The 24406-nt window shown below is 40.2% G+C and overlaps 2 pseudogenes; both read right to left on the reverse strand.

The window, feature by feature from the left end:
* Window positions 1-229: 229 nt before the first annotated feature.
* On the reverse strand, window positions 230-8502 carry LOC102469190 (signal recognition particle 14 kDa protein-like; annotated as a pseudogene).
* A 7516-nt stretch (window positions 8503-16018) lies between these two features.
* LOC102495902 (histidine triad nucleotide-binding protein 1 pseudogene) lies at window positions 16019-16391 on the reverse strand (annotated as a pseudogene).
* Between the last annotated feature and the right edge of the window lie 8015 nt (window positions 16392-24406).

Consider the following 24406-nt stretch of genomic DNA (forward strand, 5'->3'; position numbering starts at 1 on the left):
CACTTTTAAACTATAGTCCAGAATATACAACTGTGTAGTACAGACCAACAGCCAGATCTAAAATAAGTTGGTTTCTTACCACAACTATCCTGTAAACAATGCCACTCCTCTCCAAAATGACTATAATCTCACATGAAAACAGTCACTGCGGGATAATCAGAACTTAGTCTTGTGGCCAAAAGAATAATAGCAATTAAGTGGTTGGTGAAAGCAGGAAATTGAGTGCCCTTCACTGTGCTGCTTTGCTCTTCTTACTCTTACTCTTGCTCTTTTTGTCCCTCTCCTTCAGCCCATCCATATTAGCTCTCAATAGGTTTGAGTACGCCATCTGAAACTTATTTGCCTCTTTAGTGCTCACCACAGTGCTGATCTTCTTTTCCTCATCAGTAGCTCTTAACAGACACTTGTTTGAAGGCTCAAAGCCCTCCACAGAACCTCTCTTTAGAATGGGTTTAGTTTGACCATTACACTTTTTCAAGGTGATGTACACACTGCCCAACAACCGGCATTTCTGGAAGAGTCTGGTCAGCTCCCTTAGGAACTACTCACTCTCCAGCAGCACTATTCCATCACCACTGCTCTGGCTCCATCATCTTGTTCTTTGTGAGTTCAAACAATCACGTTTGATTTTATCTCTGAGCCCTTGTGTCTTCATTTTGTGCTGTTGCTTTGTAGAAAGTCTTTTTTTTTTTTAAGATTTTTAAATTCTTGCCAACATGTCAGTCATCATTTTCATCTTTGTCTGTGGTGAAGTTTTAGTAAGCTACTTTATTTTGCTGATGACTTATTCTTTCTATTTGTTTTTCTCTTCCTTCCACCCTCTCTCTCTTCATTCCTTCTTTCTCTCTTTCTTCTTTCTATTTTAAAAATTGGCAGAGAGCACATGAGCTCACCAGAGAGATACAGGAAACAGAGGAAGAGAGGGCACAGTCATGCTACACTCCCTTCTCCTATATTTCTCTATCCTGTTGAGACTTGGGGCACATATGCACCTGCATACAGCATGCTTTCTAAGCCACCAGGGTTGGGATTTCAACCACAGTTGGCCATCTGAGATCTGGCTCCCTTAACTATTAGGCTTCAGGGTTGATAAAGATTTATTCTTGTCTTTGCTACTGTAAGGAATGAGCCGACAAAATAAGAAAATAGAAACGTAGAGTCTTTATTGGGAATTCTCCTGGGTGAGTTTTGCTGGTCTGACAGAGAAAGAGAGAGAAAGCCAGAGAAGTAACAACCTAGGGCAGGATTTAGTGATTTTTATAAGGCTATTGGGAGGAGGAGTGTCTTGGAGGTATAAACAGTCCATGTATGGTAAAGGTTTAGGGGGAGAGCAGACTACTGTGCCATGTAAGGTCTGGTGCCGTGTGCAGAGTAGAACCCCCTGTGCAGAGTAGAACACTGTGTGCAGAGTAGAGCTCTGTGTGCTACATCTGGGTTAGATTCAAGTGCAGCGCAGGTCTGATGACAGACTAGATCCAGGTTGCATCAGCCAACTGTGGCTTGCCATCCAACCCCTAGTCCAAGCTGCCTGGGATTCTGGCCTAAAAACTAACCCCTCCCCATTTGTACCATTTCTACTTACATTTTATTTAAATTCTCTTTACTTAACTACTCATCTGAAGTACAAAGACTTCCTTATCAGCTATTTGCCAGAGATTTGTATAAGGAAGTTTCCAGGTTTGTTAGAATTTTTCTCTGAGACAAAGTGGGTCTGAGAGTTCTTTACCTTTTGTTGATTCCCAGGTAACTGAGATTGGTATTGTCAGGCTGCTCTCTGAATTTCTCTTCTTTACCTGACCTTGCTGAGATACTTCTTGCAAATATAGCTGGCCTTTTTGTGCTGTTGCTTTGTAGAAAGTCTTTTTTTTTTTTAAGATTTTTAAATTCTTGCCAACATGTCAGTCATCATTTTCATCTTTGTCTGTGGTGAAGTTTTAGTAAGCTACTTTATTTTGCTGATGACTTATTCTTTCTATTTGTTTTTCTCTTCCTTCCACCCTCTCTCTCTTCATTCCTTCTTTCTCTCTTTCTTCTTTCTATTTTAAAAATTGGCAGAGAGCACATGAGCTCACCAGAGAGATACAGGAAACAGAGGAAGAGAGGGCACAGTCATGCTACACTCCCTTCTCCTATATTTCTCTATCCTGTTGAGACTTGGGGCACATATGCACCTGCATACAGCATGCTTTCTAAGCCACCAGGGTTGGGATTTCAACCACAGTTGGCCATCTGAGATCTGGCTCCCTTAACTATTAGGCTTCAGGGTTGATAAAGATTTATTCTTGTCTTTGCTACTGTAAGGAATGAGCCGACAAAATAAGAAAATAGAAACGTAGAGTCTTTATTGGGAATTCTCCTGGGTGAGTTTTGCTGGTCTGACAGAGAAAGAGAGAGAAAGCCAGAGAAGTAACAACCTAGGGCAGGATTTAGTGATTTTTATAAGGCTATTGGGAGGAGGAGTGTCTTGGAGGTATAAACAGTCCATGTATGGTAAAGGTTTAGGGGGAGAGCAGACTACTGTGCCATGTAAGGTCTGGTGCCGTGTGCAGAGTAGAACCCCCTGTGCAGAGTAGAACACTGTGTGCAGAGTAGAGCTCTGTGTGCTACATCTGGGTTAGATTCAAGTGCAGCGCAGGTCTGATGACAGACTAGATCCAGGTTGCATCAGCCAACTGTGGCTTGCCATCCAACCCCTAGTCCAAGCTGCCTGGGATTCTGGCCTAAAAACTAACCCCTCCCCATTTGTACCATTTCTACTTACATTTTATTTAAATTCTCTTTACTTAACTACTCATCTGAAGTACAAAGACTTCCTTATCAGCTATTTGCCAGAGATTTGTATAAGGAAGTTTCCAGGTTTGTTAGAATTTTTCTCTGAGACAAAGTGGGTCTGAGAGTTCTTTACCTTTTGTTGATTCCCAGGTAACTGAGATTGGTATTGTCAGGCTGCTCTCTGAATTTCTCTTCTTTACCTGACCTTGCTGAGATACTTCTTGCAAATATAGCTGGCCTTTCCTTGCCCTACTTCCTGGGAACAGGAGACTAAAACTGACTCAGGAAAGCCCTTTCACCACTCTGCACTGTGTCCTCAATGTTATGTTCCAGGGCTTGCTATATAGGGTATGACATTTACTTTGAAGAAATGGACACTGGCAGGATTTTTTTTTTTTTATCTGAGGCCTGTAACCAAAAGAATCCTCTCTTGGTATCTTTCTATATCTGTATTTGACTTTTAAAATCATGGGCATTCTTTTTCCTCTAGTTTCATTGAAAATGAACTTTGAATCTCAAACTCCTATTTCCTCTAGGCAATTTCTAATGAGACAAGAGTTGGACCCAATTTTTACAGGTGATAGAGCAGCCTCCTCCCCCAGGAGGACTACTGCTGTGTGGCTCTTGACAATTCCTCTTTTCCCAGTCACCATATTCCTTTGACCTTAGACATGTAAATCTTGTTCTTGAATAATTCATGAACCAAATCTTCCAGACAAAGAATCTCCAGACCTTTGTACCCACACCCAAATTAGAATAACTGGACCCACCCAGCACACTTCCCTCCCAATCAGGAGACCTACCTAGAACAAGTAAGCACAAAAGCCCTCCCTGACTCAAATAAAAAAACCCACAGTTCTTCCTTGATAACTCATTTTCTGGGACCCCTCTGTTCTTGCAACTCTGTTTTTCCTTTTCTCTCCTTCAATAAACTCCTCGCTTTTTAAAAAAAAACTTTATTTATTTATTTGTAATTTGATGAGAGAGAGAGAGAGAGAAAGTGAGAAAGCAAGGCCTGGAATTCAAATCATGGTTGGTCATATGAGAGTCCAGTATTCTTAACCACCACACCACCTCCTGGCCCCCTCCCCACTTTTCTATACCTAACAAGGTCTGGAGATTCTATACCTCTGTGTCCTTGACTCTAATTCTTCCTGAGTGTGGGACAAGAACCCATGTCACACCATGAGTGCTTGGCTCAATTACCCCTTCACTCCCACTTTCCCACATCACTAACATTTTAAAACTTGATTTTCTCATTTCCTCCTTTTACCCACTCCAACATTGCCTTTTTAGTACAGTTGGTTCTATTAATAATCCAGTATATGGAATATCTTTGGATGTCATCATTTTTCTAAAATAAACAACCTTTCTCATTTGGTATGTGCCTAGAAAATTGTCACCAATTAAATCTTCACAGGAGCCCTAGAAGGACCAGATTGACCCACTGAAACTAGTCTATGCACAGAGATTACATTCTTAATGAAATTCTTGCTGAGAATGTGCATGAATTTCATCCACTATGAATAATACTTTGTATAGATATCTACATATCAATAACAACATTTTTAAAGTAAAAGAAACATTTTTAAGTGAAGCTGAAATGACTAAATAAGGATATGATAATAATTCCGCTTAATAAGTTATGAGTGGATACATAAATGAAGAAATGAACATATACATGATGTTAGGCTGGAGGCCTAGGCAGCTTGGATTTGGGGGTTGGACGCCATGCCACAGTTGGCTGATGCAACCCAGATCTAGTCTGTCATCAAACCTGTGCTTCACTTGGATCTAACCCAAATGTAGCCCATGGGGCTCTACTCTGTGCACAGTGCTCTACTCTGCACATGGCACCAGAACTTATGTGGCACAGCAATCTGCTCTCCCTCTAAACCTTTACCACACATGGACTGTTTCTACCTCTAAGACACTTGCCCTCCCTATACCCTTATGAAAATAACTAAACCCAGCCCTAGGATGCAACATCTCTGCCCTCCACTTGAGTCCCGGACACAATGAGTAATACTGAGTCTGTCACTGAGTCAAAGATGCCCTGATCTGTCTGCTCCATAACTTCACCAAATGAGGACTTGCTCAGGATGTCCACTGCAAGCAGCTGATATTCTATTCCACTGTGGCCTGGCCACAGTATGCTTTGGACAATGGGTTATTTAAACCCATTGTCTAAAGTCCCTCTTGGCCTCCTGAGGGACTTTTGATTATGATATCCTCACTGATTGGATAACTATTGCCAAAGGGTAGGCAAATGGTTCCATATATCTAAGCCTTTTGGGGGTCTGCACTCTCACCCCTTCCTCTGCACTTTCTGCACTACTGCCCCAGTCCTTTTCACAACCAGAACCCCACAGTCTAAGACCAAATCTCTCCTAGAGGCTGATTCTCTCTTATAGATGAACCACCTGAAACTTTTACCTCTCCTCCTTCCTGCCGCCCCCCCCACACACAGCGTCCCCCACCATATCCGGGTCTCACTTCAGCACCACCAGTCCCAGCACCCCACTGCTCCCCTGCCTTCACTGCCACCTCCTCCTCCATGTCCTTCGCTCCCTTACCCTCCTTTTCTGTCTACAGTTAGTTCACATGCCTCACACTGTCACCCTTCTCCCACTCCCTCCCCCAATTCTAATTTTCTCTGTCCTCTTTAGGAAGTGGCGGGAACAGAGGGTATTGTCAGGATCCATGTTCCCTTCTCTCTCCAGGATTTATCTCAAATAGAAAAAAAGACTTGGTTCTTTCTCTGCTAACCCCACAGCTTTTATCAAAGAGGTCTGCCATCTTACTCAGGCTTATAATCTTATTTGGCATGACTTCTGTGTAATCCTGTCCTCCACCCTTACTGTGGATGAGAGAAAATGAGTCCAGGCTGCAGCCTTAGAACATGCTGACCAAGCCCGCCTGGTCGACGTGACATTACCAGTTGGACAAGTGGCTATTCCTATTAATGACCCTCAATGGGACTATTGGGTAGGAAACTCTGGCCCAAAAAACTGAGACTACATGATACAATGCCTCCTGGCTGGAATACACGCCGTCTCTAACAAAATCGTCAATTTTGACAAACTCCTGGAAATCTCCCAGGGGGCAGATGAAAACCCAGATGTGTTCCTCAATCACCTTACAGAGGCCTTTACCCTTTATACATGATTAGACTCCACTTCACAGGCTGAGGCTGAATGCCAAGCTCACCTTCACCACAAGGTGGCACTCCAAACCCAGGCCCTGGTAGCAGCCCTGAGATTGGTGGCCCCATAGGGGCACAAGAATGGGGCTTCATCATCTGTGTCCCTTCTGCCAGGACCATGCTTCAAGTGGGGGAACATGGCCCACTGAGTCAACAATGTCCTTGCCCCTGACCGCCCACAAAGCCATGCCCTAAGTGCAAAGAGCCTGGTCATTGGGAAAGTGACTGCCCAATGACTGACTCATTCCTGGCACCTCTACACAGGGGACAAGTCAGCCCAGCAGTCCTCTCTTGGGAGCTGTTGGGGCTAACCGCCAACTGATGAGGCCTGGACTCAAAGACCCCAATCACCCTTGCCGAGCCCAGGGTAACGCTACAGGTGGCGGGTAAGTCCATCTCCTTTACTGTAGACATGGGGGCTACCTACTCTGTCCTGTCCATCCCTTTGGGGCCACTTTTTTCTTCTCAGATCTTGATCACAGAAATAGATGGCACACCCTCCTGTCCACCTACGACAGCCACCCTAGCCTGCCAAATAGATGGAAGACCTTTCTCCCACTCCTTCCTAGTTATGCCATCATGCCCAGTCCCCTTCCTGGGCAGAGACATCATTCACCAAATGGGAACTACCCTTCAACTTCCAGCTGCTGTCCCTGCCGCTCACTTTCTCCTCCATCTCATCTGCTCATCCATTGACTCTGATCTCTCTGACCCTCTCTCCTTTCCTCTTCCCTTGAAGAGGTTAACCCTATTGTCTGGGACATTTCTGAACCAGCTGTGGCCTCTCATCACACTCCAATTCCTGTTTGCCTGAAGGCCCCCACCAAATTTCCCTCCCAACCCCAATTCCCTATCTCCGAAACACACTGTAAAGGCCTTAAGCCTATTATCACTCAACTTGTCACTTGTGGACTCCTCATTGCTACAGACTCTCCATGCAACACTCCCATCCTCCCAGTCTGCAAGCCGTCGAGGGCCTACCACCTAGTTCAGGACCTCCATCTCATCATGAGGCAGTCATTCCTCTCCATCCGGTGATCCCCAACCTATACACCCTCCTATCCTACTTCCCACCAAACACCACTCACTTCATAGTTCTTAACCTCAAGAATGTCTTTTTCACTATCTCCCTCCACTCAGACTCCTACTTCCTGTTTGCTTCCCCCTGGGAGAACCCCAGTTCACACTCTGCCCAACAGCCCATTTCTCTTTTCCCAGACTGGTTGCCATCTACCCTCATTATCTGGATTGCCCCTATTTTAAGACCATTAATTCTCATCTGCCTTCTTCTCATGCTTACACTCTGTTTCCGCAGGTTCCTCTGAAGCCAGTTCCAAGAAGTTTCCTGGGTGGCTGACAACCAAATGCACCTCTATCCCTACACACAAGTTCCCACGAGACCCTGGCCCCCAACTTCCCCTCTTTCCCCAACTCAGCAGAAAGTAGTTAATGATTGAACAGCACCCTGTAACAACAAAATAGTTGGGATGTTAGGAAAGAGGCTTAGGATGTTAGAGTTAAGGCCTCTGTAAGGCGATTGAGGACCAGCTTGGATGTGGGGGTTGGATGCCGCACCCCAGTTAGCTGATGCAACCTGGATCTAGTCTGTCATCAGACCTGCGCTGCACTCAGATCTAACCCGGATGTAGCACACGGGGTTCTACTCTGCACATGGTGTTTTACTCTGCACACGGCACTCTACTCTGCACAGGCACCAGTCCTTACGTGGCACAGCAGTCTGCTCTCCCCCCTAAACCTTTACCATACATGGACTGTTTCTATCTCTAAGACACTCCCCCCCATACCCTTATAAAAATTGCTAATCCCCACACAACTTCTCTGTCTCTCTCTGTCTCTCTGTCTCTCTCTCTCTCTTTTGTACCAGCAAAAGTTGCCCAGGAGTGTTCCCAATAAAGGCTATACATTTCTATTTTCTCACGTGATTGGCCCATTCCTTACACACACATACACACACATATATATATTATATTATATATTTTTTTTCTTCATTTGGAGAGAGATCTGTGCTATAGGGCATGTGCACTCACCAGAGAGACAGAGAGACAGAAAATGAGAAATCACATCTTGGGGAAATGGCCATGTCACAATCCCTTCTCCTCTTGCGAATTTAAGCACACAAGCACACACACCTGGAGTGAATTTTTTAGGCTGTCAAGTCCAGGACTTGAACCATGGTCAACCATGTGGTAGTCCAGCAACATAGGCATTATGTCATCTGCTGGCCCCTGGACATATTTTTAAGGAAGTTGGCATTGCATCAAATTAGTCAATTGACTGATGTATTTGACCAGTGGCCAGTTAACATAACTGATCCCATGAGAATGTCTTCTAAAATCATGGAAGAGCCTGGCTCAGTACATAAGGAGACAAGGACTTAGCTGCTATCTAGGCTAAAGAAGACAGTCTAACTTACCTCCCTCCTTTAGTAGGTGATCATAGTGACCATCCTCTGGTTCGCAGAAGTTTTCAACCATCATTGCCTTGACAGCTTCACCATCTGCCATTCTTCTATGCTCCAGCAACACCTGTCTGCTTTCAGTTCTTCAAACTAGATAAACTCTTTACCGCTCAGGAGGCTTATACAAGTTATTCCCTTACACTTCTTATATGCTCCCTCTTCCATGAAGCCTACTGTGCTTCATGAAACTTTGACTTGCCTTGACAGTCTGCCTTAAACATGTCCATGTTTCTCACTTGACTGCAACTTTCCTAAAGCAAAAACTACATTGGTTTTCTTTGTATATGTTTATTTAGCTTTAACTAATCCACACAGTTTTGTTATCAAGCTCAAATCAGGTTTGCTTGCCCAAGTGCTATAAAACCAAACCACAGGTACATGGTGTGATGAAGGGAAGGACAGCTTTATTGCAAAGTGCAAAGCAAGGAGAGTGGGCAGCGCATGCTGAGAAGACCCAGTCCCCTAGAGATGTTCCCCACATGTATTTTTAAGGGCAAAATTAGCAGCAGAGGTTCCCAGATGCATGATCACTTCCCTGATTAGTTCAAGAGGATATGACCATCTTGTGGGCATTCTTGATTGGTGAGGCATTAGCTAATCAATTTTCTGCTCAGGTTTCTGGAGCCATTCAGCCTGGGGTCTTTGAGCTCGCAGCCAGCAGTTTCCATCCTACAAAACAGCTAACATATTGAAATGAAAACCTGATCTTTCCTTTAAGTGAGAGTTTTAGAGGTCAAATGGCCCTTATTCATGGTCAATGTTATTTCATTATCATAACGGAAGTCTGAAGACTTACTCCTTACTCTGGGCCATTACAATGTAAATGGACCTTATATTTCAAGAACCTCAGAAAATACATTAGGGGTCCCTGCTCAGTTTCAGTTTCAAAAAATAATTGAGAACACTTTAGATTCTAAAAAGTTCCCACGAGTTGTTAAGTATCATGGTTAAAATAATGATAAAAGGGAGGCTAGAAACCATATAGAATAGGTGGAAATAATTGTACCCCATCTTGGAAGTGAATTACCTACCTTTGTCTTCAGTATAGCATCCACAGAGGGTAGGTCCTCTTAGCAGCTGAACATGAATTCATAGAAGTTTAAGAGTTACCCACCTCTGAAAACAAAGAGCCAGGTAATTAGGTGGCTAGATGTTGTGACTATCTACCTGCTTTACTTGTATGGGTTTTAGTTTATTATTATTAATTTTTATTTCACTTTTCATGTTGAAGTTGCTCCTGAAACAAAGCGTGAGAATGCTGTGGTTAAAGAGTAGCCTATGCAAGACTGCGGAGCGCTGTCTGGGTCCCAGACTCCCTACAGCCAGGACTCACACTGGGGTAATGTGCACAGATGATGGGGTGTCCTTTACTGCGTCTCTGGATGTTGCCAACCAGCCTGGGCTCCTGCTGGTTTCAGTGCAGGACAACCTGAGCTCTCCAAGTTGCATCACCTTGCTTCTCACCTCTAATGTAATGGCTTTCCTATGTTTCTTATCGGAACCATCAGGGAAGCCGTGCCTTTCCTTTTATCTGCCACTTTTAAGTATTTTAAAAGATTGAATGCAGTCCTTTTTCTGTTAGTCTGCCCTCTATTCCCTGCTTCTCCTCATGCAGGCTTTGTTCCCCCCATTCTTTGCTGTTCCCTTCCTCGCAGGTGATCCAGCCAGAAAAGGCAGCTAGGATGTCACTTCTGTGTCATCCCCGGTTGGAACCAGAAACTATCTCAACTAGCAGCAGCACATGTTAAAGGAAGGCTTACAAGGACAAAAAACCCCAAAAAACAAAAAACAAAAAAACACAAAAAAATATATTCAAAATTATTTCTAATTGTCCTGCCTCGTAGGCCCCAGTGCTTCCTGGTAATAGGAGGGTCCCTTGCAAATTAAATGTCCAGAAGAGAGAAGGATTCAAGATCAGAGGTGGAGTTGCTGTGGCAGTTAAATTGCTGGACACTCTGGAGGAATGAGAGTCACTAAGAAGCGAACAGAAAAATCCAGACGGAAGGAGACACTGGGACGTAAGGCACTGAGATGTGTAGTGGGGAAAAGGATTCCTTCTCCAGCCCCCTCTCAGCAGAGACATGTGCAATGAGGATCTTTCCAAAGCGCCCTGTGTAGCACAACCATCACATCCTGGGAATTTTCAACAAAATTATTGATACACAGTATGCTGTGGAGTTACATTTTTTTGGTAGGAGATGGTGGTGAAGGGCAGAAGTTGTGTGTGAAGCTGGGAGGGTGGCGGGGTAGAACAAAATTCATCTTCTCCAAATTTAGTCCTGTCTTTGACTAATAATACTTGTGCATGAAGCTTACTCCAACCCTGCTGTCTCCCAGTCATGATCTACCTTATGCAGGAAAGAGCTGAAGAACCCAACCCAAGACATCTTTCCTTTGGAGAGAGACATTTTCTTGAATTTTTGTGGCCCTAAACCAGAACATGGAAAATAATTTGTTTCAAGTGGAAATTGTTTGGTCAGACTTATGATGGGTGGTGGAGTCAGAGGCAGCAAAGACGGAAGAACCAGAGTCAGGTTTGGGATTTCTGGTTTGGGATTTAGCAAAGTCAATAAAATTTATTTTGTGAAAAGCTCTCAAGACCAGCAGTTAACGTAATGGCTATGTCGCTGGATTCCCACGTAGTCGACCAAGGTTCATGTCCCGGACCCGGTGGCTTAAAACTCACGCTGGGCGCGTGTGCGTACGTGCCCAAGATCCCGAGAGGAGAATGGAGGAGAAGGAATTGCGGCATGACCATCCCCCCTGGGGGGGGATTTCTCGCTTTCTGTCTCTCTGTCTCTCTGTCTGGTGAGCGCACACACCCTATAGCAAAAACCTCTCAAAAAAAAAAAAAAGCTCTCAGGTGAGGTCCCCTGGTCTGAACAGAGGCAGGGGGAGTCACACCCAAAGGATTGCTACTCTTATTGTGGCCCTTGTCCAATGAGCAGTTGCCACAGCATTATGGCGTCTTGTCCTGGTCAATGGGAGATGATGTTTCTGTTCAACTGGTGGCGGGAAAGTCCGTTGGTGGTGGCCGGCCAGATGCAGAAGGTGGGAAAGTTTCCGCCATGTTTTTCTTCCCTTCCCCCAGACCCTAAAGAAATGTGTAGGATAATTAACAACTACTATAGCACTAAAGTTACATTGGTAATTTAAGAAGAGTATATAAGTATTTTATGTATAAAACTTGATGGGCTCATAAAAATCATCACACTTACAATCTTAAATTTGTTCAGCCAGTTTTTGTTTGAAATGAAATAACAAACTCAGATAAATATTGCATCTCTCTCTCCCTGCTCTCTCACCCCACTCCCCACTGTTTTTATAAAACACTACAGCAAACATGAGAAGCTATTATAGTTTTCAAGACTATCCATCATGATTTTCACAGGCCAGATCAAAAACTAATCTCTTTTGAGGACTTCTTGTTAGATTTATTTAGAGGAGGATACCCTTGAAATACTAGGACTATACAGAGTCTAGGGTTCACGACACTGATTCAGAAACTTCATGGATTTTCCAAAGCAGAGTTCACTTCATATCTCGATAATGGAGAATGTCCATGGCAGTTGTCTGTCAGAGAGATTTGGAAAGGAATTTGGGGGATATCTTTTGGGAAAACAGATTATTCTAAGAGTAACTCAGAAGATACCACCCCCCCCCCATCACACCATAGAGAAAATGCTATGTCTGCCCCATGAAATCAGATCCGTGGGGAAGGAGAGTATGGGGAGACCAAGGGAAATTCAGTGATGGGACTCCTAATTCTCACAACAGAGTGCTTGTAATGTTCTGCCAGAGATGATGAAAATGAAAGACAATGATTGACTCACCTTTGTATGGTAGGGTCTAAAAAAAATTGCAATCATTTCACAGTGTAAAAATGGGTTATATCTGGCATCAGTATAACAGAGAGAAGGTTTGAAACAGGTACTGTTGAGTCATCTTGAGGGGAAGACAGATCTCTCTGAACGTACAACAGAGAGATATGGCTCTGCCTAGCTCTGGAGAATAGAGTAATGTTTTTATAATATTTATACATACTAGTTTGGGACTAGGGTAGGGTGGGAGGAGGGGACCAACTGTATTTGATCATTCTATTGATAATTGTTACACTTTAAGATACATAAAACTGATTTTTAATTAAATTTAAGTATGTGAATCTGAAGCAAGAGTTGTATTTGGGTGCACAAAAACTGGCAGATGGGAGGGCTGATATTCTTGGCAAGGAATGGGCAAAAAGGCAGGGGTGTGAATTGGTGTGATGAATGTAGAGACTTGGCATGAAGCTATCTGGAGAGAATACAGAATGTTATGTTGGAACAAAAGGGCAAGTTCTTCAGTGTATTTCTTGGAGGTAAGCTCAAAAGGATGATCTCGAAGAGGCAGACAGGCATGGATAGCTTCAGGGAACTCCACAGAGAAGTCAAATTCAAACCTAAGGAAGTCTGAGTTCAAGCTAGGGTGCTGATATGGAAATGGAGAGAGAGACACATACATGCACCTGAGGGCATTTCAGTGAATAAACGATGTGGTTTTGTGACAAACTGGCCACAGGAATTGAATGAAAAGACTCAAGTGAAAAGTATCCTCAAATTTTCTGAATTTGGAGACAAGAAAGGCTTGGTGCCCTTGAGTGAAATGGTACTCTTGGAAGAGAATTCTATTTGAAAGAAAATGAAGACAAGAATAAGACTGTACTTCGGTCTCATTGAATTTGTTGTGATGAGTATACACGTGAAGAATATTAAAAGGCCTTAAAATAGTTGTGTTCGTTGAAGGTGAGAGGTCAGGATAGAAGTTGTAGTTCTAAAAGTCATCAACATTAAATCCATATAGATAATAGTGGATGAAATCTCAGAGTGAAAATAAAGACATAAGTTCTGATGGTAAGAATTGGGAATTGGTGCTACATGAGTTTTTTATGTAGTTATTTTTGGCAGCCAGTTCTACATTTTGTTCAATTGATGATAACAGTAAGATTGGGGAAACATATTTCCTGTTTTTCTATAGGTTTTCCATTATTTCTCTAGTCAAATTTATCCATTACCATCAAGAGGCTATATTTGTTTTAGTGATGAACTTTCCTCTAGCAAACATTAAAAAAGTCTTCTGTCTAGCTGCAGATTTTTTTTAAGTGACACAAACACAACCCATTTCCCCCTTAATTTTCAATTCTGAGCTTTCTGACGATGAACTGCACCGTGGTAGGAGAGAGAGGAGGAAGGCGGTGGGTAGAGACAGATCTTTTTATAAAGATCAGCAATTCTCCGTGCTTTTATCCCAGGCAAAGATTACATTTAACACCCAGGGGTCTCTGCTGCCTCAGATCCTTTTCAGAACGAGTGGCTGTGGCACTGCAGATAGTTTGGGGTGTCCTTTCATATTTTGACAGTGTTAAATATACCCCAGTGAGCCATAAATCAGTGATTTATCTAAGAATAAATCATCTCTCTAATAAGGAACCACTTCTTTTAAATTGGACAGTACATTATATTAAATAGACCGACTTTCTCAAAATAGAATATGTCAGCCATCCATTTTTAATGAATATAAGTTAAAATTCCTCTTTCTTCAGGAGAAAGCTGTTTCTCTTCAATAGGGCAAAACAGGGGATATGCTGAGTTTTATGGTTATCGTCTATACTTTATTTATTCTTTCAGTGACAGGGAGAGTTAAGATTTCTTTTAGATTTTTCAGTGCTAAGATTGCATTTTAGAGAAGGGTAAAGAAAATAAAAAGAAGGGTAAAGAAAAAAAAAGCCCCCACTCAGGGGCTAAGCCTGGTGGAAGCTCAGCAGGACATGGCCCCGGTGTGGACTGATTTCCCTCGCGCCTATCTTAGAAATTCCCACTGCACCGTATTCAGTAACATCTTGGAGCTGGGTTCGCCTCATTTGCCTTGGTATTCCTGGCCCTTAGCACAGGATCTGAAACACCTGCTAGGTGCTCAGAAACTACCTACTAAATAAATAGAAATGGTGCTAAAATGATGTATTTACTTCTTAAGCATTCAGATTGCGTCTTTGTCTATTCCGATGTATCAAAGATGTGATCTCTCCCTTCACCGCTATTAGGCTAGAAGCAGAGCTAGGAAAGGAAATGGATTTAAAACACAAACATGCATCTATTGTTTCATTCATAACACAGGATGTTTTAGAAGCATTTATATCTCAAACAGAAGACAGTGCTATGTTGTTTAGATTTGTTTTAATTAATGGCTTAATAGATTTCAATGGTAGTCAATGAACAGAAGGATGTGGGTGTGGGCAGAAAGGAATCTGATTTCTTTAAAAGGTTGTAATCTGTTTTAGAGACCTGGCTCTCCGTAAAAATGAATAGCTGCATGAACTGTGTACAGATGTAAGATATGAACAACAACTGAAGATAGATGTAAGGACAATGGAAACATCTGTTTTTGGCAACATAATGAGCTCAAATATTCTGAAAATCCCTTCAGTGCAAAAGAACTAAAAATACTGCATGAAACATTTAAATATAAGTTTAATCCACAGTTAAGTTGGCAAAAATAGAAGGAAAATACTTAAGACCAGAAAATAAGAAAGCAATACTTAAGAAAGCGAATACGCTAGAAAGCAAGGCTCTAGGAAGGTCAATGAGCAACAAGCCCCTGGCTGACCTGGACTATTTGCCTAACCCAGGAAACTCAGAGCTTCGGTTTTTAAGGGTTGATCGTGAGAATAGAGACATAGCATAAGGTTAGTACTGGTTAGGAAGTCAGAGCAGAGATTCCTGCCTAATCCCATGTTTTTCAAAAAATGGCACTCAAGGAAAAGACTGGGAGAGAAGGGAAGAGGAATTCATTAATTAATTTACTATGCAACAAAGTCATTTATCCAGTATGGGGTATCCAAATTATTACCTCCAGAAATCATTTGAGGAATTAATTAATTAATTTACCATGCAACAAAGTCATTTATCAGGTATGGGGTATCCAAATTATTACCTCCAGAAATCATTTGAGGAATTAATTAATTAATTTACTATGCAACAAAGTCATTTATCAGGTATGGGGTATCCAAATTATTACCTCCAGAAATCATTTGAGGAATTAATTAATTAATTTACTATGCAACAAAGTCATTTATCAGGTATGGGGTATCCAATTATTTCCCGCAGAAATAATTTTCTCTCCATACACTGGGGGGAAAAAGGTGTTACTTAACATACTGGAACTTGTAAATTTGATCATTACCTAGAGAAGGGGAAATTGTCCCCAAAACATGTTTAACCAGGAGACCAATTAATCTGCCAACATCCTAGAACAACATGGTTTGAGGAAGTAATTAATTAATTTACCATGCAACAAAGTCATTTATCAGGTATGGGGTATCCAAATTATTACCTCCAGAAATCATTTGAGGAATTAATTAATTAATTTACTATGCAACAAAGTCATTTATCAGGTATGGGGTATCCAATTATTTCCCGCAGAAATAATTTTCTCTCCATACACTGGGGGGAAAAAGGTGTTACTTAACATACTGGAACTTGTAAATTTGATCATTACCTAGAGAAGGGGAAATTGTCCCCAAAACATGTTTAACCAGGAGACCAATTAATCTGCCAACATCCTAGAACAACATGGGGATGAATGTGATAAACACCTTGACCTCATCTGAACCTTCATTCACCACCATATGATGACTGTTCTTCAGATCCAGAGCAGCAGCACATTTCTTGCCAACAATTATTAAATGACCAAGAAGGCTTTCATCATCTTATGCTGCAGAAATTTGGGATATATCTTTCTTGGTTATCACCAGAAAGGGTGACATGGGGAAATGTCAAGGGAAGCAAAATACTGGTCATCCTCAAAAATGCTTTTGGTTGGTGTTTTCCTGCAGATGATCTTCCCCAAGATTACTTCACCACCAGGCTGGGTGACCTGAGGCTTACCAATTCTGTCTGCCATCTTGGCCTCCCTTCTTCACGGCAGGCAGGAGAGAACTGAAGGGAGGAATTTTTAAGTTCCTAAAAAGACAATGGAAAGGAAATATTCCTTAGCTCTAAGTAAAGAGAAAAGGATTTATTTCATGGGAATTTATAACCATAAATTGGTCCTTTTGTGAATTCAGGGTCAGAATTTACACACGTGATTCAAAGTTCTTTCTGGTTGGTAATGCTCTGAGACACTGAGGAACAAACTTTAAACCCAAGTTCAAATGATTTCCCCACATAAAATGGAATAAATTCAAACTTACAATTAAAAATGAACTAAAAATCTCAGAAGGAGACAAGGTACCATGAGTGAGAGGCCTCTGTACTCAATCCATAAACAGTTACATAAGACCACAAACGCAGATTTTTAAAATTACAGGCATAAAATATAAAATAAACATGCATGAATGTTTAAAGAAATTAAAAGAGAAAATTTAAGCTATGATTGCCAAAACAAGATCAAGAAGTAATAAGGAAACCAGTTTTTAAAAGAACTAAAAAGAACTAAAAAAAATAAATGAGTTAAAAGGTCAATTAGAGCTACGTAAAGAATTGATAAATTGAAAGATATAATGAAAAACATCCAAAATGTAGTGTAGAGGAGCAAAAAGATGAAGTTAAAAACATCAGATTAGAGTTCCCAAAGAGGAGAACTGAACTAACAGGGAAGAAACAATATTTAAAGAGCTAATAGATGTGAATCTCTGCTTTGATGAAATACAGGAATTATGATATTGAGAATAAATAAAAATAAACTTATGTTTAGACACATTGCCATAAAATTAGGGAATATGTAAGAAGAGAAAATCATTTATGCAGTGAGAGAGAAAAGACCATTTATAAAGGAGTGATAATTAAGGCTTGAATGGGGATAAGATAAGTGAAATGCCTAAGATAATGAAATTTAAGGGGATAGTTCAACAGTAACAGGGATACGAAACACACATGGAAGAGGAGTTGCTTTCTCCTTTAAGAACAGAATATTATTCCTTCTTAAGTTAAAAAAAAATAATACTTCTAGAAACTGAGTGCCAAAGAGCTATAAACTCTTGTTTCTAGTAGCTTTTGCCAAGTTGTCTTTAAGGAAAAGAGGCAAAAAGTCTCTAGAAAAAGTGTCTTATTTTTGTAGTTGTGGGAATGAGAAGAGACATGTGGCAACCACTACTAAAGAAGTTAAAAGGTTTATAGATCCAAAGTTGATATAAAATTTGTTGGGTGTCCCAGAGTCGTAAAAATTTGAGTAAGCTACACACACACACACACACACACACACACACACACACAGTTTAAAGTAAAATATTAATATATATCTTACTCCAATTCAGAGGTAAAATGGGGCTCTTGATACATATGCTGCCATGTTCAAATCTCTGTACAGGTCAGCGTCGACTAATTAGCTATAGCACTGTGTTTCTCAGCTCAGGCCTACTCTCAAGAGCTCTTTCATACAAGCATTGATGGTAGTTACTAATGGATTCCAGTTCACTGATGTAATTCTAGTTTCTAGGACAGTGCCTGGAACTTCTTTGTGCTCAGAAAATTCAGTCATGCACCACATAATGGCATGTCAATGATGGACCACATTAACGATGGTGGTCCCATAAAATTAAAATGGAGTTGAAAAATCCCTATCACCTAGTGACATTGTAGCCATCAAAACATCATAGCAAATCATATTATTCATGTATTTGGATGATGCTGGTATAAACAAACCTTCTTCACTGCCAGTGTTATAGAACTATAACACGTACAAATATGCACAGCACATACTTGATAATAAAAAATGATTATGTTACTGGTTTATGTATTTACTACACTATACTTTTGTTATTCTATTTTTTTATTGCTAAAGGGCATATGTGCTGGGGGGGAGGGGTAAAGCACCCCCAATGGTGAATAATCATGTAAAAATCTTTTTCTGTCCATTCTTCCTTCCTGTCAGGATTTTGAGGATGCACACACATTGCTGGCATGTTTTTCAAGTCACCCAGGTCCAGGGTTCAAACCACAGTTGACCATGTAGTATCTGGAAACCACAGTTGACCATGTAGTATCTGGAAACCACAGTGGACCATGTAGTGTCTGGCTTCCAATGAATGCACAACTCTTAACTGCTGCACTACCAAGCTTGCCCACTATTAGTTTAGAGTATACTCCTTCCACTTATAAAAGGAGTTTACTGTAAAACAGTATACCACATTACATCAGCAGCAGCCTCATACATGTTGTGTTTAGCACATTATCTCTTGATCGAACAGTTTTCTCTTGTGTTTGATTTAATCTCATGTTGTTTTGTTCAGCATGACCCCTAAGTAATAGGTTACAATATTTACCTGAGGTGTGTAGTAGAATATACCATCTAGGTTTGTATAAGTACATCTGATGTTTGGATAATGACAAAATTGCTGAACAACACATTTTTTCAAGAGAGTGCTCTACCAGGAAAACTAAAGAGAGACAGATAGAAATACAAGAATTGAAAACCACCAAGAAAATGGATAACATAATGGTAGGGACAAGTCCAGAAATGTTGATAATAACATTGAATGTTAATGGATTAAATTCTCCAACCAAAGAGACACAGACTGGCTGAATGGTTTAAAAAGCAGAAACTGTCTATTGCCTACAGGAAACCCACTTCATGGATAAAGACATACATAGACTAAAAATGAAGGGCTGGAAAAAGGTATTCCATGCAAATGGAAACCAAAAAAGGGCTGAAGTTGCAATACTATTTCAGACAAAATAGGCTTTAAGGAAAAACTGTAAGAAGAGACAAAGAAAGGCATTATATAGTAGTAAAAGGACTAATTGATCAAGAAGATATAATGCTTATAAATATCTATGCACTCAACACAGGATCACCCAAATATGTGAAGGAAAGATTGCTAGATCTAAAAGGAGAGATAGACTGCAACACACTAATTGTTGGGGGAAATTATAAGGGAGACATTGTCAAATATAAAATGGTGCTGAGCTCTCAATGGATAGAAATTTGTGTCAATGGGTGTTCCAAAATTGTATGAGATTCTTGAATATCTGTTATGTAATAGTATGTTATTAGTCATACTTGAAATGCTAAATAGGTCCAACATAGTTTGTCACAGAAATGATCAAATTTATCAATTTGGGGTTATGGTAAAATCAGATCTCAAACCATGACCATTTTAAGTCTCATTGTCCATAGTTAATTGCTCTATTCTGATGCTCTTTCTAAAACATTTTGGAATAGACTACAATCCAAAATTGCCTCTTTTAAGGAAATTAATGAAAAAGATTCTGATAAGCACCCTTTAATATAGATTTTTGATAAATTTGAGATAATATTTCTGAACTTCCAGGATTTAAATGGAAAGATCGGACCACAGTATCACTACAAATTCAACAGAAAAGAGACTAATTATGAGACTGAACTGGTGAAATAGACTTGTATGACTTTTGGCTAAACACTACTGATTTTCTTCTATGCCTTGTTTTCCCTATTTAAGGGTTTTTGTTTTCTTTTGAGCTGTTGATAGCCTCAGCAATTGGTACAAATATATATATAAATACATTTTTGTTTTGAAAATAGAACTGAAACATGAACTTTCCTCTCTTCCTGTCCCCTGTAAAGCTGGAAAGTATTTGTGAGTATTATTATTTTGTGGCAGTGTGGTTATTTGCGTAAGTTCAATAATACTTGTGGCCTTGAATAAAAAATATAACAATAATAAATAATAGTAATTGGAAAAGTAAGCTTTTTGTTCAACCCACCTCCTCAAAATACATAAGTTCTGAGAAGTTAAGACCTCTGGGCTGGGAATATGATGTCCTACTGAACAAAGCTGGGCAGAAAGGAATGGCATTGTGTGCGTGTGGGTCTTGGCTCATAAAATTGAGAACTGTTAATTTTGACTGGTCCCTCTTCCTAACTCTAATTTGTATGCCAGTTTCTCCTCTTAGCACAAAACTGCAAGTGCCAGCAGATGGATGGGAACTAGTATATGGGAACCAGGCTCAGGTTCTAACAGGCCAATTGGAGAGCACACGTAGGACTTCTTTAGGCTTTTTAAGAACCTAAGAACTAATTGTAGGGAAGTTATGGGTGTGGAAATCAGAAAAGAGCATTGGCCCTTATAAATCTTTGTATTCTGTCCAGGAGATGCAGCATTGACTAACATGAGTATTCCTATGCCCATCTCCATGGCCAAGGTGTTAATCTCTAGCTTTTGCAGCTGAGTTGATCAGAAAGAAGAAATGTTCCATCTACATACTTCAACCAAAGTCTTGCCACTTATAAATAATATACCACCAGTTAATTAGTCTTGAGATCAACAGCTGGATTTGACTGACAAAGAATAGACAAAGAAAAATAATAATACATTTAAGCAGACCCAATAGACAGAGGTATAAAAAGTCAGAAATCTAAAGAAGGAATTCATGGTGAATAGAACTTCCAGATAAGACAGATGATACATGCACAAAAGTATACAGCAATTAAAGAAATTTCCTTTCAGCAGTGAAATGAGTTTCTAGAATTAAGACTTGAATGGTACTGGATACTCCCACATGGCTGACCATGGTTCAAGTTCCAGACCTGGTGGCTTACTTTGTCACTTTCCCTTTCTCTCTGTGTGTGTCTCTCTCTGGTCAAATTAAAATAAATGAATGAATGAATAAGTAAATAAATAATCCTGGGACCAGCAGTTAGCATAATGGCTATGTCGCTGGACTCCCATGTAGTTGACCGCAGTTTGAGTCCTGGACCTGATGACTTAAAACTCACACCAGGCATATGTGCATGCGTGCCCAAGATCCTAAGAGGAGAATGGAGGACATGGGATTGTGGCGTGGCCATCTCCCGGTAAGGGAGGTGGTGATTTCTCTCTTTCTGTCTCTCTGTCTGGTGAGTGCACATGCCCTATAGCAAAAACAAACAAACAAACAAAAAAAAAAACCTCTCCAAAGGGGGGGAAAAATAATCCTTAAAAAAACCTAGTAAGATATATTGAGCACATGTATGAACACTACTGAGACCCAAATTTGTGGTCTAGAAGGTGAGTAGAAGGAATATTTCACACAGAGAAAATACAAAGAAGGAAAAGTAAAGATTTAAGAGCACAGAATAAGAAGCTCTAATATAAAATGAGCTTCAGAATGAGGAGGAAAAAGCATACGGAGAAGCAACAATTAAACAAATAATAAGAGGGAAAATCCTGAACTGAAGACAGACTATAATCCACAGACAGAACAAAAAATTCCATTTTAGACAAAATTAATTTTAAGAACGATACTCTTGGGTACATTCTAGAAAATATCTTGAACCTCAAGAATAACTAGAAAATCATGGGACCAGCAGTTAGCATAATGGCTATGTCTCTGGACTCCCATGTAGTTGACCGTGGTTCGCGTCCCAGACCCAGTGGCTTAAAACTCACGCCGGGTGCGTGTACGTGCCTGCTCAAGATCCCGAGAAGAGTATGGAAGAGAAGGGATTGTGGCGTGGCCATCCCCCCTGGGGGGTGATTTCTTGCTTTCTGTCTCTTTGTCTCTCTCTGTCTTTCTGGCAAGTGCACGCGCCCTATAGCAAAAACCTCTCAAAAAAAAAAAAAGAATAATTAGAAAATCTTACAAATTTTCAAACAGCAAATTTCTTTTTTTTTAAGATTTATTTAATTTTAATTTTATTTATTATCACCATTCTTCAAATTTCAGCAGAGAGAGACAGAGAGAAAGAAAGGAGAATGAGAAAGCAGGCTGCCAGATCTAGGACTTGAACTGTGGTCAGTCATGTGGAAATCCAACATCTCAACCAGCATGCCGCCTGCCTCCCTGAAACAGCAAATTTCTTAAAATAGAAAAAGAGTCAGGGTGGATCAGACTGGAGTACAGAGATAGTTACATAATAATTGCAGATCATGAAAGAAGATGATTACAATCCAGAATTCTATCCCTAGCTAAGATATCACTTACTTATCAGGGTGAAAAAAAATTTTGTATAAATACAAGAATTCAGTGTATACATGGCCCACATATCTATCAGAAGAAAATATTTGAGGGAGAATTCCAGCATAATAAGAGAGCAGAGCAAAAACCTACAGAAAGGGAAAATAAAGGGAAGTTGGAGCAATGACCAATGCATCATTCCATTTGTATACCTTAATTTAAATGGGAAATAGAGTGACAGGTAATGTTTCTGATGTAACTAGCAAATAAAGATTTTCAAAATAAAAGAATCATACTTCAAGATAAAATATAATTAAAATCTAGAATTAAAAGTACTAATCTATCTCAGTAAAACCTATGAATAGGGGCTGAGATTTGAATATAGAAGCCCTCATTTGACCTCAACTGGTAGGGAGAGGTAAAGAAGTAAAATTTATTCTAAGCTTCTCATCATACTGGAGTGAAGGAGGGCAATGATGGAAATTAGCACATCAGTAGTAGAAAGGGTTGGTCCCTAGAACAGTAAAGAGAAATACGTATTTGATATGAGTGTCAAGAAAAAGTGTGCAGTAAAAGTGTAGGATAGAATTTTCTAATTAGGGACCAGCAGCTGGCACAATGGCTATGTCTCTGGACTCCCATGAAGTCGACCGCAGTTTGAGTCCCAGACCTGGTAGCTTAAACTCACGCCGGGCTCATGTGCATGAGTGCCCAAGATCCTGAGAGGAGAATGGAGAAGGGATTGTAGTGTGGCCATTCCCCCCCGTGGGGGAGGTGATTTCTTCTTTCTGTCTCTCTGTTTCTCTCTGTCTTTCTGGCAAGCACATGTGCCCTATAGCAAAAACCTCTCAAAAAAAAAAAAAAACAATTTTCAAGTTAATAGAGTTTAAAAAAGAGTAATGATCAAGTGAGAATTAATATTTGGATTAGATAGATAACTTTTCTTGTTGAGGGACTCCTGGCTTGTTTCCAGTTTTCATTTCAGAGATATGTTTATGTGTGCATGTGTATTTGTGTGTGTACATTCACACATATACACACATACAAGGGGACTTCAAAAAGTTCATGGAAAATGTAATTAAAGTGTGAGTTTATTTTGGTGCAAAGTTTTTTGAAACCCAGGTATATTTTGGTAACATATATTTTCTATGAATTTTAAAGAAAAAGTTATTTTTTACCCTAATTTCTAGAGGGTATGTGTGATTGCTAGAGAAAGGAGAGACAGAAAAGAGAAAGAAGAAATCACTTCCCAATGAGGCAAGGTCATACCACAATCCCTCCTCTTCCAATTCTCTATCCTCTCAGGATTTGGGGCAGGCATGCACATTCATCTGACATGTTTTAAAGCTGCTAAGGCCAGGATCTGAACTGTGGTCAGCCATGCAGATTCTGACTCCCTTAACCACTAGGCTACAGGGCCAGGGTGACCACTTATTATTTCTTTCTATTTTAAAAATTTAAAATCTTTACCTCTAATTTAGCACCAGAAGATTGATTTCAGCATTCTCAATTTGTTTATAACTTCTTTCTCCAACAGTGAGAAATCTGTCTAAATTATTGCACATTTGTAATAAATAAGTAAATATATTGCATAATTCTACAATGTAAAATAAAATTAACAGAGTTGTAATACAGTAATTTACATGTATAATACATGTAAAATAGCTTCAGAATTGGTAATCTATGTTCCCAGGAGAGAAAAATTCACCAAGTAGGCTGCATAGTTTGTGTACATTTATTTTGTCTTGAGTATTAGCAATATTCAGTGAAAACACCTATTGCAAAGTTATGTAGGTCAGTTCCCTTTTTGTCTCATCTCCTTATGTGTGGCTAATCATTGATTTGTAATATGGTTAGATTTATTTGTCACAGTCTGCCTTTCTTGAGTTTCCCTGAAATCTTGGCTCATTTTTAAAATTTATGTATAGTGGAATTCACTCTGTGATGTGCAGTTCTTCTGGATCTGGCACGTGCATAAAGCCATCTATCCACAACCATGCTAAACAATTCTACTGACTCAATACTTTCTTTGTGCTATTCCTTTGGAGTTAACTGCATTCATCA

This window comes from Tupaia chinensis, unplaced genomic scaffold (genome assembly GCF_000334495.1).
Source record: "Tupaia chinensis unplaced genomic scaffold, TupChi_1.0 Scaffold149831_1, whole genome shotgun sequence".
NCBI classification, from domain to species: Eukaryota; Metazoa; Chordata; class Mammalia; order Scandentia; family Tupaiidae; genus Tupaia; species Tupaia belangeri.